The sequence below is a fragment of the Microtus oregoni genome, unplaced genomic scaffold (assembly GCF_018167655.1).
Source record: "Microtus oregoni isolate MIOR12 unplaced genomic scaffold, Mior012 000003F_ref0000135, whole genome shotgun sequence".
NCBI classification, from domain to species: Eukaryota; Metazoa; Chordata; class Mammalia; order Rodentia; family Cricetidae; genus Microtus; species Microtus oregoni.
The window spans coordinates 14,775,462-14,783,829 of NW_024543062.1; the positions used below are offsets into that span (position 1 = coordinate 14,775,462).

At 49.4% G+C, this 8,368-nt stretch overlaps 1 pseudogene; it reads right to left on the minus strand.

The window, feature by feature from the left end:
* Positions 1-1,917: 1,917 nt before the first annotated feature.
* On the minus strand, positions 1,918-2,012 carry LOC121446648 (annotated as a pseudogene).
* Between the last annotated feature and the right edge of the window lie 6,356 nt (positions 2,013-8,368).

Below are 8,368 nucleotides of genomic sequence, written 5' to 3' on the forward strand. Positions count from 1 at the left end.
CCACTGCTTGGTCTATAAAGCTGGCCAGTGTGGCTGTTTTATTTTTCTGATCTTCAGGCAAGGTTTATTTATTAAAATACAAATGAAATGCCACTACATGTATGTGTGTGTGTTATGTGTACATGGTATATGTGTGTTTGGTATGCTTTTGTGTGTGGTGTGTGTTTGTGTATGTGTACGTAGCATATGTTTGTGTGTGTGTGTGTTGGGGTGTGTTTGGGTGTGTGTATGGCATATGTGTTTGTGAGTGTGTGCATGTGTATATGCGTGTGCATGCCTACAGTGTCTGCCACCAGGAAACTCCAGCAAACCATGCCTCTTTCCAAGGCCATCAGGGCATCAGGCGCCATCACAGCGCAGTAAGAAGCAGATCATACAGATCTTAGCTGAGTATTTCAGAAAGATTTAGAGACGGGGCAAGCTTGTCATCCCAGCTATCCAGGAGAGCTACCTAGGAGGCTGCAACAGGAGTGAAGAGTCATGACCAGCCTGGGCTATAGACAGGGTTCAAGCTGATCACAGGCAACTTAATGAGATACAGTCTCAAATAAAAAGTATAAATAAGGCAGGGGATGCAGCTTAGAGAATATTTACTTGGCATGTTTAAGGTTCTTGGACTCTATTCCCTTCCCAGTACTGTAAAAAAAAAAAAAAACAGACAAGTAGGAGATTATTTGGTCTTCACACTTCTTTTCTTTTCTGTGACTATATGGGTGCATGTATGAATATTTTCACCACTTGCAGAATGCTCTTTGGGGGGTCCTAGGTAGACGCCTACCCTCATATCCTGCTGGACCCATCACTTTCACCCACAGTGACTTATACAGAGTGAGTGAGATATCATAATTTGAGGAAACAACCAGCAATGTTCCATCCTCAGTGAAAGCACACTAACTAGCTGAGAACCTGGTGTCTGGCGGGGAGACCATGCTCTGTAACTGAACTCTATCCCAGCCTAAAAGGCAGAGCGGGGAATTTCTGAGCGAATGGTGAGTGATGTCTCTGGAGACGGGGGAGCAACCATTCTTCGGTGGGTAAAAAGCAAGTTTGGAGTCCTGGCGAGACGTTCCCAGTCATAAAAGCCATGAAATTAAACAAATAGGAAGTTGCTTTGAAATACGCTCTGCAAACGGGCAATTTGTCTTTGAGTGTTTCGAAATTGCCCACTGTGAGAGATTACAAAGTACTCTGGCATTTTATCAAAGTTAGGGTGTCTCCCAGACGTCTGAGAGCCACACGGTATCGAGACAGCCAGCACAACATCTGTGTGTGGGCACTGTGGGTGTGTGTGGCGGCCCTTTGAGCTAGAGTCTGTGGTTGAGATGTGGGAACGGGGGCCTCAAGTCAGTAATAGGAAGTGAACCCCTCTTACATAGTGAACTCTGGAGGAAGGAGGCTCCCTGGGAACCCATCTATTCCCCTACCACCCCTCCCAGAATCTGCCTAGCATAACACCAGTGTTCTATACCTTTTTGGGCAGGGATTCTGTCCCCGTGTGCTACCACAACAGGGAAGCGTCCTTGAACACTTCTCCAGCCCCCTCCTCTTGTGAACACTTTCTCAAGCCCCCAGACATGGAGTCTAGCTTTGGTGCTTGGTGATGCAAGGGATGCAGGCTGCTCTGTGGTGAGCTACTCGAGCTTCCACATTCTTTTACTAACCCTATACAACCTCATGTCCTTGGTAGTGGGGATGCTCGCTTCTCACTTGGTTTCTGAAGGCTCACCCTTATTCCCTCAGCTACCTCTCAAGATTTCTTACACATAGGCAGCCAGGCAGACAGTCATCCAACATGGCTGACTTTCACAGCCTAGACTAGACATTGTGTAGGGTCAGTTTGCTATTGATTCTGCCCTTGATGCTGGATCTGGGCACAGTTGCTTTGTCTCTTAGAGCTGTGACCCAACCAACTGTAGGCAAGGTTCTTTGGAGGAACAGGACTTATATAACATATATTAAACTGACAAGAAAAGGCATCACACTTGATCTTAGCCAAAAGGCTGAGAAATGATAATACCATATATTATAAATGGGATTCATTAGACTGACTTATACGATAATGGCCTGACAGTCTAACAGTGGCTGTCTGTGCACTGGAGAGGCTGAGAACCCAGTAGCTGAAGGCTTGGGGAATTCCTGGAGAGTCACTGGTCTTCAGTCCTCCTTGGTTGACTGAAACAGCCAAAGTCTGACGTCAGTTAAGGACAACATTATCATTGTCATCGCCATCATCAATATCAGCCATAGGAGAAGTAAGCATACCCTCTCAGCAAAAGATAAGAAAGCATGGTTGCCTTGGTTGCCTTTTCCTTGGACCTCTTTACATCTCGACTGCCTGTTGGAAGATGCTGCCTCCTCCTCGGAGGAGGATTGTCTCCCTTTAGTATCGCTTTAACTGATTCCAGATGCCTTCAAGTTGATGAGATTAGCTGTCTCCTAACAGAAGGAGTTATCCATGGGGTCGGCTGGAAACTCTGGCCTTTTGCCATATGGGGAAGCAGAACTGGGGCTGACTTCATGGGATATAGATAGTGGAGATAAAGAACAGGGGCTGGGGCAGTACAGAGGACCACACAGGACGAAGATGCTGCAGCCCTCCTGGGATGAGGGCAAGGAGCAGGGATGCTGGCAGGATACATAAGGATCAGCTGTGATTCAGCCTCATAAACCTTTACTCAGGGGTGGGAATAGTTCTCAGGATATGTGCTGGTCCAGTCTCTGGGAATGTGTCTTTGAGAAATTGCCAGTGCTACTTACTGATGAAGGTGTGCACTTGAATTCCACCGTGCCAACTGCTGAGATGAACAAACAGTGCCCTCTGGATGGAGAGTCTGCCTTCTCTCTGGGTCTGGAACTTCTGCAATTGTGGCTGGGTTTCCAGCAGAGGAGTAATACGTGCTTAGCCTGAGATGGAATCCCTGGATTCTGTGCCTTCCACTCATTGCTGGAAGAAGTGTGGTTAGGGTGATCCCCCCCCCACCCCCCCGAGGGGAGCTTGGGAGCTCGCTTGGGTCTTGAGAACTCACTTAGTCATTTTGTCTTGTCAGCAGAGCCAGGAAGACTTGCTTAGCCATGAATCACAGGCATAAGTAAAATGTCTCTCAGTGCTGGTGCCTTTCTTTCTAACCACCCAGAGTGAAGGAGGACATGGGCCTTGAACCTGTGGCTATGGAGCAGGGACAAAGCAATCAGAAGCTTGAGGTGAAGTGGTATGCCTGGTTGGACTCCCTTTCTGTTCTTTCCAGCTGAGTGCTGCCTGAGTCGACTGGTCCACCGCGATTCCATAAGCCCAGCTCCAGGGCTCTTTCCCCAAAACCTTGGGGCAGAGCGAGCATCTGCAGGTGAAGAGTGAACAGCACTGTTGCGTCCTCCTGCCGCCATGATGAAGATGCTCTACCATGGCTCCCCATCCCCGTGTTGGATGGAGACCATTTAAAACCCTTCTTCCCTTTAATTATTCTGCCAGGAATTTTGTCACAGTGACCAGGAAGGAACACATCCAGCCACAGTGCCTATCATCATCTATATTAAAAGAATATCCTTGGTGAGACATGCCCCACTGGGGCAACATGGGTTCTCTGTTATGTTGATTGGCAAATTCCCTTTTCTGACAATTGGCAGGTTGTTGTGTTAACTGGCAAAGTGTCTGTTGTATTGATTGGCAGGTTATCAGTTATGTTGATCATTGTAACTCTAGGGCTGACTTGCTTCTCTGGAGCCCACACTATCCATGGCTCAGTCCTTGCTGCCAGCAGCCAGGCATTCATCCTTGCTGGGCTTGGAGACCAGGTGAGCCTCTCCAGCTCCTGTAAGCAACGCTCGGTGCTGTTAGGGGCCAATGACTCGACTCTGGGTCCATAGTCAACCTCCCTGGCTCCCAGATTGTCTGAGCAGAGGTGATCAAGTCGGGCACAGGGGCCCCTTACCCTTTGCTGGATTTGCCATATTTTTTGGAGGTTAAGGATGTGTGTTAACAGGGATTTGACCTAAGACCTCCAGCTTCCATGACCAAGTGTTTGTGAACATGAACTCTGACCTTGAAATTCTTGGTGTGGAAAGGTGGTACCTGCTGTCAGAGTTTATCAGTTTCTGTTGAATGGACATTTTGTATCCAGACCTGTGGTGCCAGCTTTGTGATGAGGTGAGGCAGAGACCCTGAGAGGCAGGGAGAGCTGTGGACTGCTCAGCCTGGGGGGGAAGAGGACACTCACCTCCTGGCTTGAAGAGCCCTGGGCTGCTGACCTCCGTGCTGTGCCTCCGGAGAACCTAGCCTGGTGTACAGGAACCAAACTGCCCTGGGCTCTGGTTGGGTAGGAAAAGAAGTTCCAATGTCAGGGCATGTGAGAGGAAAGCTGGAGACACCAGCCCTGGGGTGACATTATCCCCAAGATGGAGCCTGTTAGGTCAAGTGTATCCTGAATGAGGGGCTTCTGCCCACATGAAGCTGGACCTCAGCAATCTGAGCCTCCCTGGGTCTCAGTGGACTTTGGGTCCTTCTAAAGTTCTACTAATTCTTGCCTCTGGAACTGGATGATCCTCGGACCAGTGTGTTAGGCTTCCTAGCTGATAGATGCAGGCAGTCTGGAGACCCTAGCTTTCATAGGGTTAGCTCTCTGCTTCCTCAATCTGATGAAATGCGGGACATAGTGGGACAGGAGGATCAGGCCTTTGAGGGGCATACATAGACTTCAGATGGGTCTTTTCAGCTGGGGTTGAACAAAGGGAAGGCACCAGGACCTGGGGGGAGCATCCTTAATCCCTCCCTGTAGCAGACATAGCTCCCAGGGGCTGGTTGGAACTCTCCCTTTGCACCTTGCCATCCCATGTTCCCTGGTCTCTTTGCGATTGCCCATGAAGGGTGACAATCAGCACACCCCAAAGGAGTTTAGATCCAGATGTCATTTGACAGTAACCGTGAGCTCAAAGGTCTCATGCACCAGACAGTCCCAAGTCCAAACAACACAGGTTGGGGTTGATCCCTCACTGCTGGGCCACGTTGGAAAGATGCTTCAGATGTCTCCATTCCCTAGTCTATAAAACACACACAGCCACCACGCGATTCATTTGCCACTCCAGTCATGGTGAATGGTCAAGGCACCTACTTCAAGGAGAGCTCAAAGAGTGGAAGGCACCAACAATACCTGAGCTCCGGGTCTTCACTGAGGGTGATGGCTTGCACTGTAGTGGTCTATAAGGGGCAGTGGGACAGACAAGAAAAGGGCCTCATGTGTTTCTAAGCCGTGCTGATTGCCCCTGCATGAAGGACAGCTCTTGTTTCTCCTCACACCCTTGATAAGTCTCATGAATTAAAATGGCTTGCAGGGAGAAAAATGGAGAAGAGATCTGAGCTAAATAGAAAAATGACATTTGCATATGAGCTTCCTGCTCTGAGCAGTGTTATGTAGTAATTTAGGGTCTTTTGGATGTGTTGACGTTGGTCTCCATACATGCCGCAGAACCTTGGTGTCCCTGTGTCATCGGGGACTTGACATGTCTTTAAAGCAATTGTGACCAGCAGTTTTGGCCTCTGTGCCAAGGATGGGACAAAGTCCATGTTCGGTGTGTTGGATATCCACCCACGTGAGAACTCTACCCTCACTGTGTAACACACAGCTGTCAAGACAGCCAGATAACTGTCCATCTTCCATAGGACAGGATCTCCTCTAATTGTCTTGTCTAGATTGGATCTGCTTTTGTTCCTTCCTATGAACTCCCATGAGTCCTGGAAATTAGCCTTCAATGTGGACATGCCTTTGAAGCTGAATAACAGGAAAAGACAGCTCCTGACCCCGTGTACTGGGCTGCAGGTGTAGCTGGAGGCTTAGCCTTTGTTTCCCGGCCACCCAATCCTGCGTAATCACACAGAAATTTATATTAATTACAATTAGCTCAGGCTTATTATTAACTAGCTCTCACAACTTAAACCCATTTCTATTATTCTATATTTTTGCCATGTGGCTCGTGGCTTGTTACCTCACATCTTGCTTCTCTGGCGGCTTCTCATGTCTCCTTGACTTTGTCTTCCTTTTCTCTCTGTCTCTGCTTAGATTTCCTGCCTAGTTATATTCTATCCTGCCATAGGCCAAAGAATTTCTTTATTAATCAATGGTCATAAAACATATTCACAGCATACAGAGGAGTATCCCATATCATTGCAGGGACATGCCCAGAGTGGCCAGCAGAAGTGGACACTGTCCAGAAAGGTCAGAATCAGGACGTTGGACGAAACCTGATGAGCTGTGACCAAGAGAGACTGAAGCTCCGGGATACAATGTCTCAGTCCCAGGTAGCACTCTGAATCTAGGGCACCAAATAGTCTCTCCTTCCTTCCCAGTTTTGTTACAAGGTTGCCTCTGTGGATGAAGTCCACATTTCCCAACTCCAAAACCACTTAGGCTTGAGGTGAAATTGAAAATAAATAGGGAACACAGACAAAAAATGCTGACTCCATGGGCCTGGCTTCAGCTCCATCCATCATCTTAACTGTACCCACAGCAGGGCTGCGGACAGAGCGCGCATCTGTCCCAGGAGCTCCTGCAGAACCTGGGGCCTCAGAGAGGCAGGAATGCACACATGGGAGGAGATGGATGGGTTCCTAAACAGGTAAGGGAGGAAGCACAACCTCGGTCACCTCCATGGGTCCCAGAGTGTCCCTCAGTCACCTTCCTGCTCTGTTTTCTCCATCTTCTGTTAGTCCCTCTAGAGCGCAGGTTGAATTCACCCACTTTTTAGGCGTCACTCCACAGGTCCCTGCCCACATCCTGGTCTCAAGCTCGCTCTCTCTCTCTCTCTCTCTCTCTCTCTCTCTCTCTCTCTCTCTCTCTCCCTCTCCTCCGTGATCCCTCCCCATTTTGGGGGATTATAAAGTACTATGGTTGTCGGTAGCAGGTGGTGTTTTCTCTGTGTCCAGCAATGCATGTGGCTGCTCAAGCCCTTTCCTGAGATTCCCTTCCTACTGGGCTGGTCGTAGGCGGGGCTTGGTGCCATCTCTAGGCGGGACTTGGTGCCATCTTCCTGTGCATCAGCCTTGCTCAGTGCTCTCTCTCCCTGTCTTCCAGGCACGAACACCTGTGGTGTTGTTATTAAATCCCTTCTGTTTATAACACATTTATTTTCGTGAATTACTGTGTTGTAAACATCCTCTCTCTGCTGAGCAGACACCATCCCCTCGGGGCCTCACTGCTGAGTGTCTCTTGCCAGGCCACACACTTCCCCCCTCTGTCCTCCAGAGTGTCCCTGGCCCAGGTAAGGTCCCCCCTCCCAGCTACCACTCTCAGCCATCTGAGCACTTGTCCCTGTGGCCTGGGTTGGGCCTCCCTGTTGGTGAGAATATGTAGCAGCCCTCCTACCTTTAAGGTTTATGTGTCTCCTTGTCCCAATCTCTTGCTGTACCTGGCAGCAAGGAGTGACAGGACACACTGCAGTACTGTCATGGTTTGTTTGGCTCTGGGTGCCAGCAACATTGCTCATCTTGGTAGAACACCATGGTAGGAGAGTAGGGAGGAAGCCAGTTCTCCTCAGGACAGCCAGGGAAGAGGGAGGGAGTGGGGGGGGAGAGAGAGAGAGAGAGAGAGAGAGAGAGAGAGAACGCGCACCAACACACATTTCCATACCCCCACCCCCACTCCCTAAAGGCTCCATCTCTCCTTAGCACCACAGGCTGGAGGACCAAGCCTGTACTCTAAATCTAGGCTTTTGGGAACACTTAAGAGTCAATGGCTTGGGTCTGGAAAAGCCTGGGATAAAACCGGACTCTCTGAACATAGCGGACAATGAGGACTACTGAGAACTCAAGAACAATGGCAGTGGGTTTCTGATCCTACTGCACGCACTGGCTTTGTGGGAGCCTAGGCAGTTTGGATGCTCAACTTACTAGACCTGGATGGAGGTGGGGGTTCCTTGGACTTCCCACAGGACAGGGAACCCTGATTGCTTTTCGGGCTGAGGGGGGGGGACTTGATTGGGGGAGAGGGAGGGAAATGGGAGGCGGTGGCGGGGAAGAGACAGAAATCTTTAATAAATAAATAAATTAAAAAATTAAAAAAAAATAAACACCGCTTGGCCCATTTAAAAAAAAAAAAAGAGTCAATCTCAGCCGCTATAAACAGAGGCCCCCTGCTTGGAGAATTTGCATCCAGACAAAGGGGAGAGGCTGCCTGGCCTCCCACAGACACAAGGGTCCAAGAAGCAACCTGGTCCTTCTTTGTGTCACCGCTGCTCACCTGCAGTGACACACACAGTGGGGACAGACACCTCGGTTCTAGACTTAGCTCTCCCTCAGCCGGACTCCCTGGCCCAGGGGAATCTCTTTCCTCTCAGCGTCGGTTTCCCCTTCTGCAGGATGAAGAAATTGTCCCCTGTATCTATC